The sequence below is a fragment of the Triturus cristatus genome, chromosome 6 (assembly GCF_964204655.1).
Source record: "Triturus cristatus chromosome 6, aTriCri1.1, whole genome shotgun sequence".
NCBI classification, from domain to species: Eukaryota; Metazoa; Chordata; class Amphibia; order Caudata; family Salamandridae; genus Triturus; species Triturus cristatus.
The window spans coordinates 118,521,694-118,536,706 of record NC_140589.1 but is presented as its reverse complement, the minus strand read 5'-3'; the positions used below and the strand labels follow the sequence as shown (position 1 = coordinate 118,536,706).

Genomic DNA, 15,013 nt, shown 5'->3' with positions numbered 1-15,013 from the left:
TCCCTAGGGAATGCCCTTTTGATCAATTGGTCAATGACATTTGTGTACGCTTTTCCGCCTCTCCCACTAATTCCCAAGGTGGTGACCAAGCTACAGAATTCATCTGCCAAGATGATCCTCATAGCACCGGACTGGCCGAGGCAGTGGTGGTACACGGATCTCTTGCACATGTCGATCCGACCCCACAAGCGGCTGCCGTGCAGGCCGGACTTGTTATCCAAGATGCAGGGGAAGATTTACCATCCCAGCCTTCCCTCGCTGAGCTTAACAGCATGGCTCCTGAAGTCCTCCAGTATGGCCATCTGAACCTCCCTCAAGAGTGTATGTCCATACTGAAGGAAGCCAGGAGGCCTTCGACAAGACACTCCTACTTCTGTAAGTGGAAAAGATTTTATATATGGTGTGCTCAGCATCATTATGATCCCACTAAATGCCAGGAGGATGTAATTTTACCCTATCTTCTACATTTAGCAAGGGCAGGGTTGAAATTTTCATCCATAAAGGTTCACCTAGCAGCCATAACAGCATACAGGCGTTCGCCTTCACAGCAGTCATTTTTTAAAGTGCAGGTAGTGAAGGATTTCTTGCAAGGACTCAAGAAAGTCTATCCCCCTGTTAGACCTCCCTCTCCTTCCTGGGAGCTAAACTTGGTTCTGTCGAAGCTCATGGGTGCGCCTTTTGAGCCTATTCATAAGGCTACCCTACAGCACCTCTCATGGAAGACAGCATTTTTAATAGCCATCACTTCAGCACGGAGGGTCAGTGAGATACAGGCCCTCTGTTCTAAAGAACCCTACACTATTTTTCATCTAAATAGGGTGGTGATGAGAACTCATCCTTCGTTCCTACCCAAGGTGGTATCGGATTTTCATGTAAACCAAGCCATATCCTTACCAACCTTTTTTCCCAACCCCTCCTCTCCAGCAGAGAGGGCGTTGCATTCTCTAGATGTCAAAAGGGTCCTAAAATTCTACCTAGATAGGACTAAGAATGTCAGGAAATCTGATCAATTGTTTGTGAACTATGGGGTTGTCCGTATGGGCTTTGCTGCATCCAAACGTTCCATTGCTAGGTGGATTGTTTCAAGTATTACATTGGCCTACCAACTGGCTCAGAAACCATTGGGGGCGCGCCCTAAAGCGCATTCGACAAGAGGAAAAGCGGCTACCGCGGCTTTTCTCAATAATGTCCCACTCTCCGAGATCTGCAAGGCAGCCACTTGGAGATCTGTCCACACTTTTACCAGGCATTATTGTCTGGATTCGGACACCAGAGCAGACACTCAAGTAGGACAAGCCTCCTTGAGGAATCTGTTCCATGCATAATCATTTTCATGATTCGCTTTCTCCATGGGTGATACAACCTTAGTTTCATTTGCCTGCTGGTGGAAGGGGAGCTTGCTACTCTATTCAGTGCTTATGACTATTGATGAGGATCCCCTGGAAGAGAAGGGTAAGTTACTTACCTGTAATCCTAGTTCTCTTCCAGGGGTATCCTCATCAAAGTCATAAGCAACCCACCCACCTCCCCAGGCAAATGAGAAGAAGTGTATTATTCATTATGGAAAGGATATATCTTTGTGTTTAGGACTACGGTCCCGCAAAGAACAACTGACCTAACTGTCACCCCTGAGGCATGATGGGATATGGAAGTCAGGGCTGCCTTAAAGGCACGGTGCCAGTTTTTACCTGTACAGGGCTTTTTAGTCTCTATGGTATTATATTGCAATGCAGCCTGCAGGCTGGCAATGTGTTGTACATCTGTGTTTTTCCACAGTTTGCTCTCTTTATTTTTTGATTTCTCATGAGTGTTTACCTCATTAAAAAAAAAAAAAAAAAAGAGATTTAGGTGTATTGTTATACCTTTATATATATATTTATATGTATATATGTGTTATTGGATGTGTATATTTACATTGCCTAGCCTTTTATGGGAGCTGCATTTGCTTGGAAAAAATGATATATGTTTATACATATACAGAGCTGTATATATGTGTTTTTTACATATATAATTTTATTATTTCCGGGGTCCCCGCACATGGGCGGGAATATTCAGTGCTTATGACTTTGATGAGGATACCCCTGGAAGAGAACTAGGATTACAGGTAAGTAACTTACCCGTACTAGGAGTAGTGCTGTTGCACTAAGAATCTTACGCACGAGCCCTTTACCAGTCATCTCTATAGCATTAGCTACATTTTTGGGATTGGCATGGATTTTAAGGTCACAAGCCTCTAAGTAAACACCGGAAGTGCTTTTATTAAACCCTATTAATAACGTCATATGCTACAAATCTCATCACCTGATATTCTTTTATTTTGTAGTAGATGTAGTTGTTTTTCAACTATGAAAATCTGAATCCTGTAGTCTTTCTGAACTGTTTAATGCTTTTTTAAACTCTCTTATGTATTTATTGACGGATTTTAATAATTCTATTGGGCACTAGATGCCATGTTTTGTTATATGTTTGCGTCTTTTTATGATCTTTTAAAATCGAATAAAGACTGATTGATTGATTGAAATAGTTCCATACCGTAGGGAAACTCCCCTCTCTTTATAGGTTACCATAATGGGTACACTGTGCTAAGAGGTCGAAGAAACCCTTAGCAGTTTGGGATTTTCACCTTTTCATTTGCATTAACGAGCTGAGGCCTGTGGTCGGTTTGAACAAGGAAGTGAGTCAAACAGGTATGGTCGCAGCTTCTTCAGAGACCAGACCGCAGCAAAGACTTCTCTCTATGGCAGTACAACACTGTTCCTGGGGCGTAGCATTCTACTGATGAAAGCCACTGGCTGGTCTTGACCATGATTATGTATTTGGGATAGGACCGCTCCTATCCCATGTTCAGAGACATCGGTCTGTGCAACGAATTGCTTGGCATAATCAGTAGCTTTCAGAACAGGTGCAGAGCACATTACTTCCTTCAGAGTGTCAAAAGCCTTTTAACAGCTCTCTGTCCAGTTCACCTGTTTGGGCATTCTCTTGGAGGTCAGTTATGTGAGAGGTATCACAATGGTGCCAGAATTTTTCACAAACCTCTTGTAGTACCCAGTCAAGGCAAGGAAGGCCCTGACTTGAGTCTGGGTTGTTGGAGCCCTCCAGTCCAGAATGGTCTGGATCGTAGGCTGTACGGGTTGACCTTACACCAACAAGGTGGCCCAAGTATACAACCTTTACCTGCCCTATCTGTCACTTTCTTGCCTTGATAGTGAAGCCTGCACTTCTCAGAGCCTCTAGTACTTTCCCAAGGTGGATCAGGTGATCCTGCCAGGTGGCGCTAAAGACCGCAATATCATCTAGATAAGCTGCACTATAGGATTCCAGTCCAGCAAGGACTTTGTTCTCAAACCTTTGAAAAGTGGCAGGGGCATTTTTCAGACCAAAGGGCATCACAGTAAACTGATAATGTCCATCTGGGTTTGAAAATTCTGATCTTTCTTTTTGCTCCTGGAGTCAGACCTATCTGCCAGTTTCCGGATGTGAGATCAAAGGCACTCAGATACTTGGTTGCTCCCAACCTGTCAATCAGTTCATCTGCCCTAGGGGTTAGGTGTGTATCGGTTTTGTTCACAGCATTGAGGCCTCTATAGTCCACACAGAACTTCGTCTTTTTTTTTTTTACCACCCTGGGTATGAGGCTGAGGGACTAAAACAACTGGGCTGGCCAAGGGGCTCTCATATGGCTCTGTGGCTCCCAATTCCAGCATCTTGCTTACTTCAGCTTTGATGCGCTCTTTCACATGATCAGACTGCCGGTATAGTTTATTCTGGACAGGTAGGCTTTAACCAGTGTCCACATCATGGGTACACCAGCTAGTCTGACCAGGGGTCAAAGAGAAGAGCTCAGCAAACTGATTTAGGACTTGCCTGCAGTCCGTCTGCTGTTGGGCAGTGAGGGTGTCTGGCAAGTCCACTCCTTCCTCTGACCTATCTTTTGGATTTTTGAACAGGAGATGAGGGAGAAGTTCACTCTCTTCTTCCTTATCCCCCATCTGTAACCATGAGCATGATCAGATCTGCCCTGTCATAGTAGACTTTAAGGTGGTTTACATGGATGACTGTCCTGGGGTTCCAGCAGTAGCCAAGGACCACCAGGTAGGTGACCTTCCCTTTTCTTTCTAGGATAGGGTAGGGTCCAGCTCACTTATTTTGGGGAACCTTAGGAGCCACTGACTCCAAAACGCACACCTTCTGCCCTAGTTGGAACTCAACCATAGCCTTTTGGTCATTCCATTCCTTCTGCAGCTCCTGGCTGGCCTCAAAGGTTTTATTGGCTTTCTCTATGTACTCAGCCACCCTGGAGATGAGGCGAGGCACATAGTCCACTATAACTTGTTTAGACTCAAAAAGAGGTTTCTCCCATCCTTCCTTCACAGGTCCCCTGACAGGATGACTAAACAGAAGTTTAAAGGGAAGAACCCCACTCCCTTCTATGACACTTTCCTGTTAGCAAAAAGCAGGCATGGAAGTAAGACTTCCCATCTCCTTCTGAGTTTTTCAGGGAGTCAACCAATCACACATTTCATGGTCTTGTTGAATTTTTCAACAAGGGCTTTACACTGAGGATGGTAGGGGGTAGTAAACCTGTGGGTCACTCCACACTCCTTCCACATTTGTTTCAGGTAGCCAGACATGAAGTTTGTACCTCTCTGACACCGCCTCCTTAGGGAAGCCCAACCTGGTAAAGATACCAATGAGGACCCTAGCCATTGCAGGGGCAGTGTTAGTCCTAAGGGGAATAGCCTCCGGATACATGATGGCATGATCCACTACCACCAGAATATGTTTCCTGATACTGCAGGAGGGTCAAAGAGACCAACAATGGCAATCCCTACCCTTTCAAAGGGAACCCCGACCACTAGAAGTGGAATTTAGGGGGCTTTTGAGTTGCCACCTGTCTTACCACTGGCTTGACAGGTGTCACAGGAGTTACACAACTCCTTTACCTTCTGGTGCATACCTGGCCAGTAGAAGTGGCTGACTAGTCTACTCTAAGAACTTCAGGTACAAGGTAAATAATTTTTGTAATACGATAAACAACAGTAAAATGCAATAATCACAGTTTTGCGCAATTACTCACAATACATTTCCTATGGAAGGAAAAAGGCACTTGGAAAAGCCAATGCAGTACAGTTATTGTGTGGTTACCCTTTTGGAAATTGGAATGTTCAGTGCCGAGGTCCAAGTGCCAAGGCTGGGTGAAGCGAAGATTTGTAGCTGGGCAAAGTCGCGTAAAGAGGAACCTTAAGTTCAGGGTCTGGCACCTTGGAGCGACGATTCAGGAGCTGCTGGGCCACTGCTGAGGTGGGTCTCCGGAGTCCTGATGTCCCTCGTCATGTGCTGGCTAGCTGTAAAGTTGGAGTCCGCCCGGACTCTGTTTGATAGGCTTTTGCAGTAGGGGACCCGGTAAACTGGGTATTGGTGCTGTGTAGCTCCAGTGAGTCCTGGGACCTCTCCAGAGCAGGTGTACCTTTGGATGACACTCCAAGATGTCAGTCAAGCTGGGGAGCTGAATGACGCTGGACTGGACTTATTTTTTTTTGTTTTGGTGCCTGTGGCTGCAGGAAAATAGTACTTCTATCTCGAGGGAGTTCTTTGCCGATTTTTTTTTTTTTCTTTTTTTTTTTTTTAAGTGCCGGTGATCCTTTGAGGTTTGTGGAGGCCAGACGGCGACGAGACGAGCTGGAGGATGGCAATTGTCGAGCTCTATGGCGGCAGGCAGGAGTTTGTACCCAAAATCCACCATGAGGTCTACAGTTCTCAGTCCAACAGCATTTTTTTCAGTTGTCTCTTGTCCGTTGAATCTAAGTTCAGGGTCTGGGGATGCCACCTAAATAGTAAATCGTTTACAAGGAAGTGACAGGTAGTGGCCAATGGGCCCCTTAGCTGAGGGTGCCTATGCCTCTTTTATGCCCACCTCCTGTGGGTGGGGACGGGGGCATAGCTCTAGTCCTGATTGGAGAAGTCCCACCATCTTCAAGATGGTGAACACTGAAAAAGTGCTTCACCTTGCCTCCAGCACCTGAGGGGTGGAGTTGGTAGAGGGAGGCACACCTACTACTCCAGCTTGGTTTTCCCGCCGGTCTTCTTTCCAAAAGGGGTAAGGCCATAAGAGGGTGGGGGACTTCTCCTATCAGGAGAGGCTGGTGTTGCGCTTTAAAGGCAGCAATGGTTATACACAGAAGCCAAAAATGGCAGGGGAACTAGTGATGACAAGTGTTCAGCCCATAAACTACTTTTAGCTTCCCTGTTCCCTTAACGCTTCCCTGTTCCCTTACAATATCCAAGAATTCGACATGGATATCGCAGGGGCTTATCTGTTCATGCAGATATTTTCTCACAGGAGATATAGTGCACCCTGCCTTAGGACTATAGGACCTGCTAGAGGGGCGACTTAGCTTTATCCTGTGCAGTGTCTGTTGGCATGGCACATAGGGATGTGTGCAATGTCTCCTCTTCGATTTTATCTGTACCAATGCACGCAGTCTGCAGTGGCAGCGTGCATGGCCTTGGTGAAGTGTCCCCAAGGTGGTACAATTCGTGCTGCTACCCTTGGGGTCCTTCTTCAGTGTCAATGCCCTAGAAACCAGGGGTACCATTTACTAGGGACTTACAAGGGGTGCTGAAGTTGTCAATTGGGAAACAAAAGTTACCATTTAGAGAAAGAGAGCCTCTGGCACAGGGGACCTGGTTGGCAGGGACCCTTGTCACTTCCAGTCGAAATTTCATAGTGTTCCAAGCAAAGAGTGTGGGCTAACCATGTCCAACAGAGGCACTTTCCTACATATGCCCCCATCCATCTATGGACAGAAAATATCTCTGATTCAAACTGGCTGGCCGAGAAAATCAATTTATTTTTCTCTTCTGCCTCAAATCAGCGCCAAGAATCTTCTCAGTGTATGGCTCCATTCACAGCACATCTGAGAAAACGGGGTAATCGAGTGTTTCCCTACTACAACAATTGTTTAGACAAAGGAAGGTCATTCAAGGTGACAGAACTCCGTGAAAGCCACTCTGCAACTTTTTAAAGAATTTGGTATACCTTCTACAAGGGCAAACCAATTTGTAGTACCCGAAAGAAAAATAAGTTCTTGGGAGCAATCTTGGATACAAAATAAGAAGGCCTTTCCTTCCAAAGAGAATAGCATGTTTAATTTAAAGCAAACATTTCAAAAGGAAAACAGAATCAGCTTCAGAATGTACAGGTCTCTTTTAGCAATTAGATACATACATTTAATCCCACACTACTGTCTGCATGTGCGTCCATTCCAGGAGGAGCTAGACAAAGAGTAGTCACAAAGTCAAGGGTTGTTAGACCTTATTTTCTTGACTCAGAGGATAAGACAAAATTTACCAAGGCTGTCCCAGCACGAAAATACCACAGAAGGATTAACTTTCCATCAACAAAAGTCCCGCTTTGTAATGGCAATGGATGCCCTCCGTGCTATTAAGTACTCCTTGAGAGTACCAATTGCACAACCCCTCTTGCAAGGGAAACTGGGATGACTTGGCCTGCAAAGGGGGTGATCTTACAAAAAGAGGCATTTCCTTACAAAGGTAGCGTATTCTCCTGACATCTTGGGTTCAAAGTTCTTCTTCTGTTGGCATGCAATGCAGAAACCATTTCATTCAAATAAATAGAATGTTCTTGTGGAAGAAAGTCTGGCTTCTCTCGAGATGTTCTTCTCCAAGATCTAAGTGATCATATTGCAAGAGTTGAGAAGTCAGGCTGCTAAGCTCATCAATGGTATATGTAGGTTCTGCTCCCCTAACTTGAGTAAAAGATTTGGTTGGTAGGCAGTTTCTTGTTTTTTCTCTTGTTTGAGAGTAGAATGCCAGTGTACCACCACTGATGTGGTCGGAATCAGTGGGATCTGAAGAAACAAATAGATACATTTCATTGACCAACAGACCAAAAGAGCATTCTCCAAGGTTGCTGGTTAGCAGAGACTAGATACGAAATGTAGCCATTTTTGTTTTTGTCTGCACTTGCGAATAAGTCGATAGCTGGAAATCCCCCTTTGCCAAAGACGTAGTGCAGAACCCCATTGAACAAGTTGTGATTCTCTTGTTTTGATCAGTTAAAAGAGTCTGTTTCTGGATGCGTCTCAACTCTTAAAACTGTTGAAACGTTGAGAGCATCCCTGAGGCTTCTTGGCCTTCTGCATCCCGTAAGTGGACCACGGAGGTGTAGCGCATGTGGGCTCTGCAGTGGTATCTGAAGTCTCAGTGGGCTCAGGATCCAAGGGAATCCCTCCATGTGTCCGAGACGGCAGCAAAAGATCTGCTGTGGTGGCTGCTAAACCACAATTAGAGTGGCAGCAGAATCCTTTCCCAGAGCCATCCAGAACTAACAATCGTGACAGATGCGTCGTTGCAGGGTTTGGGTGATCATTTGGGAAAGGTGGAGATGAGGTCTCTGTCTCCGGCGGAAGCCCGCCTCCACATCAACCTTCTGGAGTTGAGGGTGATTCACTTGGTACTAAGTTTTCCTCCTGACCATCGAGAGGAAATTAGTCCAAAATCTCATGGGCAAAACCCCAGCCATGTGATATTGCAGCAAGCAGGGCGTAATAGGGGTTGTGTGCCCTCTGCCAAGAGCTATACGGCTCTGGACCTGGTTGAGTCTTCGGGGCATCTCCCTGGTCTTACAACACCTGGCAGGATCTTTAAATATCAGGTGGACTAACTCAGCGGGCATTGCCTAGCAAATCACGAGTGGCGCGTGCACTCAGGGGTAGCACAGGGCATCTTCCAACAGTGAGGAGAAACCTTGCTCGATCTTTTCGCCAGTGTCAAGAACGTGTAGTGGCCAAGCTTTTGCTTGATGGAATTCTCAAGGCTATTCTCTCTGAGATGCCTTTCTGCTGGAATGGAACGCATGAGTCCTGTACTCCCTACTGCCTCTACCTCTCCTGCTCAAAGTTCTGAAGATCAGGGGCAACTGAACCCAAGCCATCCTAGTGGCTCCAGATTGGGCCAGGAGAGTGTGGTACCCAAAACGTGTGGCCATGAGCATATCTGCGCCTTCTGTCTTAACCAGATGGCATAGTCCTACACCTTAGCCTGCACAACTTACACCCTTATGCTTGAAGATTGAGTGCTTTTGATCTTCCTGTCGAGGTAGTGAATGTCATTCTGGCAGCCAGGCGCTCCAACACCAAATCTATGCGGGGTGCTTGTAGGAAAGTGGGTTTCTGTTAACTCCCCCCCCCCCCCCCCCCCCATTTTTTGCCAGACAACTGATGCACTTTTTCTTAGTGTGCCCTGGGTCCCTGCCAATCTGGTTCCCAGGGCCTGTGTTCTTTCCCCAAAACATACCCAATTGGCATCTCTGGCCACAGGTCAGCCCCTGGTAAATGGTACCACAGGTACCCAGGGCACTGTGACCAGGGAATTCCTCTGAGGGCTGCAGCACTTATTGTGCCACCCTTAGAGGCCCTGTACCTTTACACACACTGCCTTTGCAGGCTGCGTGTTTTGGCGCAGAACCAAGTAGAGTCGACATGGCACACATTCCTGTGTGCCATGCCTACAACCCACTGCCCTGGAATAGATCAGTCACTGCTCTAGCTGGGTTCCCTATGCCAGTTGAGGGTACAGGTGCATGAGCCCTGTACCCCTACAGTGTCTAATTCCAGTCTTACGAAAACTGCACTTCCCAAGTCTTGGGGTGTGTCCCTCGGGCACAGTTACTGTCCTCTCGTGGAGGTTTCAACTGCTTGTCAAAAGATTAGACTTAAGAGTTCATCAGATTTCAATTTGAAAAACTTTATTTGTCATCGTTTTTTTTGGCGTGGGTTTTAATCACATTACGGTGAACAGAGACATGGATGGCGAGATCCCAGATCCCAATGCATTTCGGCGTAAGCCTTCATCAGGGGGAATCTACGATTTAGCAAGAAGATAAAATGAAATGAATACTGTGTGTAGGAACAATAAAGCATGTAGTGATTATTTACTCTCGGTGAATGATGGGATGTGAACATGAATTTAAAAGTGAAACAAAAAGTCCGTAGTGAAGATATATCTGTGGACAGACTCGTGATGAAAAAATACTCGCGACTGTGTGGTTCCGTGTTGCGAAGTTTTAACGTGACAAAACGTGCAAAAATACTCGCGGTTGTGTAGTTCCGTGTTGGGAAGTTTTAACATGACAAAACGTGCAAACGTGCCGGGAAGACTGGTCAAAATGCTATCTAAGGTGTAGGAAGTTAGTAAGTTTTAATAAACGGCTACTAAGATGTTAAATTGCGTCCCGTATGAACATGCAGGTCACAACACATAAAATATTCTTACCAGGTGCTGAAAAAGCCTCTACGTATCTTCCGTATGTGGTGTTCCGCATTTTGTGTTTGTACGCGGGTGGTTTTAAGTGTTCGGGAAGTTGAACGTGAATAACGTACACCGAGGGGGTGGGCATAAAGGTAGACATAGGACTGTGTCGATGTAAAAACTGTGAACGGACTATACTAATGGAGTTAGTTAGATTCAGGAAAAAAGGTGTAATGTCGTGGTACTGTTAATGTGATGAAAACAAGTGTGAATATGGACTAACCAGCAGGCAGTGCGTGTACTACTCACCTCATTTGTATTTTAATTCCAGTCTTAGGCATTGTAGGTGCAGTGCTGCCATTAAGAGTATATGGTGCTGGGAGCTTGTCATTAGGAACTCCATAGCATCATAATGGCTACACTGAAAACTGAGAAGTTTGGTATCAAACTTCTCAGCCCGTTAACCCACACTGATGCCAGTGTGGGATTTAATGAAAAATGCACACACAGGGCATCTCTGAGATGCCCCCTGAAAAACGACCAGCCTCTGGTGGGTTCCTTGACTGGTACATACCAGCCTGCCACCACAAGACCTGTTTCTGGACCCCTAGGGTAGAAGCCTACCGCCCTGAGCCCAGAAACAAAACCTTTGCTGGGCAGAGGTGTTCACACCTCCCCCAGGCCAGGAAGAGCCATCTGTGGCAGGGAAAGCTTCAAAGGCCTGGCAGCCTCTGTAATGCGACCCCCCAGCCTCTCCCGCTATCAGGAGCAGGCCCCCTTCCTGTCTCCCCTCCTTTTCGGCTGGAAGATGGGCGGGAAGAACTAGCCAGCCCAGGAGGTGTGCCCACCTCTGCCAATTTCACCCCTCAGGTGGGGGAGGCGAGGTGAAGCCCACTCCAGTGCTTGCCATCTTGCAGATGGCAGGCACTCCCCATTCAGGGCTAGGTATTGTGCTCACTCCGCCACGTGGGGTGAGCACACCAAGGGGTGTAGTCAACCTAAGGTCAGTAGCCCATTAGCTACTGAACTGAAGACCCCTAAAATGCCACCTAAATACAGTATTTAGGGGGCAGCCCTGAACCAAGAAGGCAGATCCAGCCTACCTACAAGAAGAAAAGGAGGACGAAGAGCCATGCAGAGCTAACAAGAGGACGTCGCCCACTGACTTAGCCCCAGCCCTGCAGGCCTGTCTCTCCTCGAACCTGCTCCTGTGAAATCCTGGAGTGTCCAGCAACCTCACCAACCCCCGAGGACCTGCCTGCCTTCACTTCCCAGACTGTTTCTCCCGAGAACACCGGACGTGTTTAAACTGCAGCTTCTGGTGCCCGCCAGAGACCGCAAATCCAGCCCACTCTGCACCTGCCGAACCCGGCCAGAGCTTGAGTGGAAAAACACCACGAGGAGGTCCCCCCAGCGATCCTGACCTGAGATCCGGCGAACCCTGACCTGCCTCAAGCCTCCAGATGACGCCTGCAGCCTCAAACCAGAGGATCCCCCCCCTACCGCGATCAGAGCGGGTAAGAAAATCCGACGTTACAAGGCTCCCCTGCACCCGTCACCCCACTGCCTTGTGTGCCCAAACCAACAGTGCCAAACCAACCCATGACATCCCAACTTACCCCTCGAAGTGGTGGTCGCACCCAGAAGAGCCTGCAGTGTTTCTTTGTCCCGGAGGTTCTCCATTCAGGTTCTCCACCCTAGCGCCGCTGAGGGTGCACCTTTGGTGCTACTTTGTTCCCCAACTTGCCCTGAACTTAACCCTAGGAGCTTTACTCCCACAACCCAGTGGCCGGCTTGCCAGCAGCCACCAACCGGATGCCCCTTATCCCCCATTGGATAACATTGGGCCTCAACACTCTGCACCCGGCCGCCCTAGTGCCGCTGAGGGTGAAACAGTGCATCACTGACCCTGGGAGACCCCTGAGTCCAACCCCAGAACCTTAAATCCCCCAGCCAATTACTTACCTGAGAACAGTTAACCTGTTTTCCCTCCATTGGAAAACATTGACAGTTTTGAAATCTAAAAATATTCCTTAAAAATCGCACAAATAACCAAAACGTGTTTACTCACCTGTTTGCAGGAAATGTCAGAGTGCTGAATCTACGTATCCAGCACTGAGTTAGAAAACTAACCTGAAAAGTAGCTTACCTGCAATTTACTGTAAAAGCCTATACATTTCAATGTACTGCTCCAAAACGTTTGTGTGGAGTTTCGAAATCTGAAAATATTCTTTAAAAATCATGCGAATAACCAAAACTTAGTTACTTACCTGGTTCTAGGAAATGTCCCGGTGCTGAATCTAGGTATCCAGCACCGAGTTAGAAAAGGAATGTAAAAAGTAACTTGCCTGCAATTTATTGTAGAAGCCCATTCATCTCAATGTACTGCTCCAAAAAGATTGTGTGGAGTTTTGAAAAATAAAAATATTCTTTAAAAATCATGCAAATAACCAAAACTTAGTTACTTACCTGGTTCTAGGAAATGTCCCAGTGCTGAATCTAGGTATCCAGCACTGAGTTAGAAAAGTAACTTACCTGCAATTTACTGAAAAAGCCTATTCATTCCAATGTACTGTATTTGCTAAGTGTTGCATACTACTGCTCCCCTGTAAATCAAACAAAGTACAATTTCTATTTCATTTTCAAACTGTTCTATATCCAGTAACTTGTTACTGAAAAGTATTTAATGCTTACCTGTACCAGGCTTGCTTAGTTCTAAAAATAAACAGTATATTTATTATACAAACACAATTGGCCTAGAGTTCAGTTCTTGAGTGTGTGAATTCATTTCCTGACTGTGTACATCAAATGCTTTACACTGTCCTCTGATACTGCCTTACTGCTCAACCAAGTTACCACTATTCGAGAGTAAGGTTCTATCTAACTTTAACCTCTGCCTACCTCTGGGGACACTTGCACTCTAAACACACTATACCTTATTTCGGTGTAGTATATATAGAGCCAGTTTCTTACAGTGCTGAAAGAAGTTCGCTGTGTCGTGTGCTAGGCACATCCATTATCTACAAACCCATCTGATGTTCTCTTTTTCTTACTATCATTACCCCAGCAAAGCAAAGCTGTAGTCTCAGTTAAACGTTATTTGTCAGCCATATCCGCTTTTTTACGTTTCCCTGACCGGCCATCTCTGCTTAAATCACCTGTTTGATTAGTTTTCTGAATGGGTTGATTCACATGTTCTCACTATCAACTTTTGTGATGTTCCACTAGAACCTGACTTTGGTTCTCAAATTTCAGATATGCACCCCATTTAAGCCAAATCAGTTACTCTATAGGATAACTAACCTTGCGATCATGTCAGCTGATCGCTTGAGTTAGCTGCTAGCGCTCTGTCCAACAGCCGTACACCACCTTCTTCTAGGACAAGCTAATGCTAAGGACTGAGGCGGCGGTCCTCCCACGGTGGTGACTCCCTTTCATATTGAACGGTCTATCGCCCTGCTGGTGTTCTTTGCCCCTCTGCATCCATTAAAGGAGTAAGAAAGACTCAATTGCTAAAACCTAAATGAGATCAGGTGGACAATAGGCTCTTTGTAGGATTTTCTGGGAAAAAGAAGGGGAAAGAGGTGTGGAAACAGGCCTTCTGTAGTAGGGGATCTCTGTGTATAGTCATAATCTAGTGAATAGTCCCGCCCATGTGCGGGGACCCCGGAGCAATACAAAATAATCTCTTAAGGTGTCGAATCATGCAGACCTGCATCCACCTTTAAGAGAGAATTTAATTTAAAGACAGATAATGCAGCCTATATCCACAGGCTACACTGTCCAGTACTTCAACTAGAAAATTCCACCAACATCCACAAACAGCACTGCCTGTCCAGCTTTTCTCCACAAGAGAAAAAACCCTGCCTCTACCAGCAAAAGCCTCTGGAATGATAGAGAGGAAGGAATGGACAGACAAGCCCCATAGGCTGCCATTATGTGGCTCAGAATAGGATACTGTGCCTTTAAGAAAACTTTCCAGAACTTTCCCAGTATCCCAGAATGCACAGCAGGTCCCTTTTACTTTCAGTTCTTTTTTCCGGCTCCTGCTAGCAGGACCCTGGAGCATTGAGCTCTCTTTTTTCAAGGGTTACGGTCGCCGTCGAGGCGATCGACGTCACGCAGATCGACGTCACGCAGATCGACGTCACGCAGATCGACGTCACGCAGATCGACGTCACGCAGATCGACGTCACGCAGATCGGCGTCACGCAGATCGGCGTCAAGACGATCGGCGTCAAGACGATTGCCGTCGAGGAGACCAACGTCAAGACGATTGCTGTCGAGGAGATCGACGTCGAGGAGACGATCGACGTCACGAAGATCGACGTCGAGGCGGCGGTCGCCGTCGAGGCGGCGGTCGACGTCAGGAGTAAGAGGGGAACGGAGTCGCCGGGATCGGGGTACTCCGTGGTGTATACACCTCCTCGGAACCCTACGCCATCGCCACCTCCGCCACCACCACCACGACCGCCGACTCCCCCTCCACCACCACCGCCACCGCCACCACTGCCTGCGTCACCACCTCCACCTCCCCCTCCTCGTTCTATACCACCTCGCACTCCGTTGGGGCTGCCTGCAGTTCTGCCGAGGTCGGTCTCCCTGCCCAGGTATCCGACTCCGCCGCAGGGGACGCCGAGGCGGCGACATCCACGGTCGCCGGGCCCGGCTAGACCGGCGGACAGGCCGAAGCCGAGGAGGTCGCGCTCCTGCTCCATCCGGAGGAGAAGATCGCGGA

General features: G+C 47.1%; 1 protein-coding gene across 3 annotated transcripts in view; it reads left to right on the top strand.

Annotated features, from left to right (window-relative positions):
• LOC146816485 (exportin-5-like) overlaps positions 1–15,013 on the top strand; it is an 819,517-nt gene that overhangs the window by 584,230 nt on the left and 220,274 nt on the right. The gene's annotated exons all lie outside the window — the stretch shown is intronic.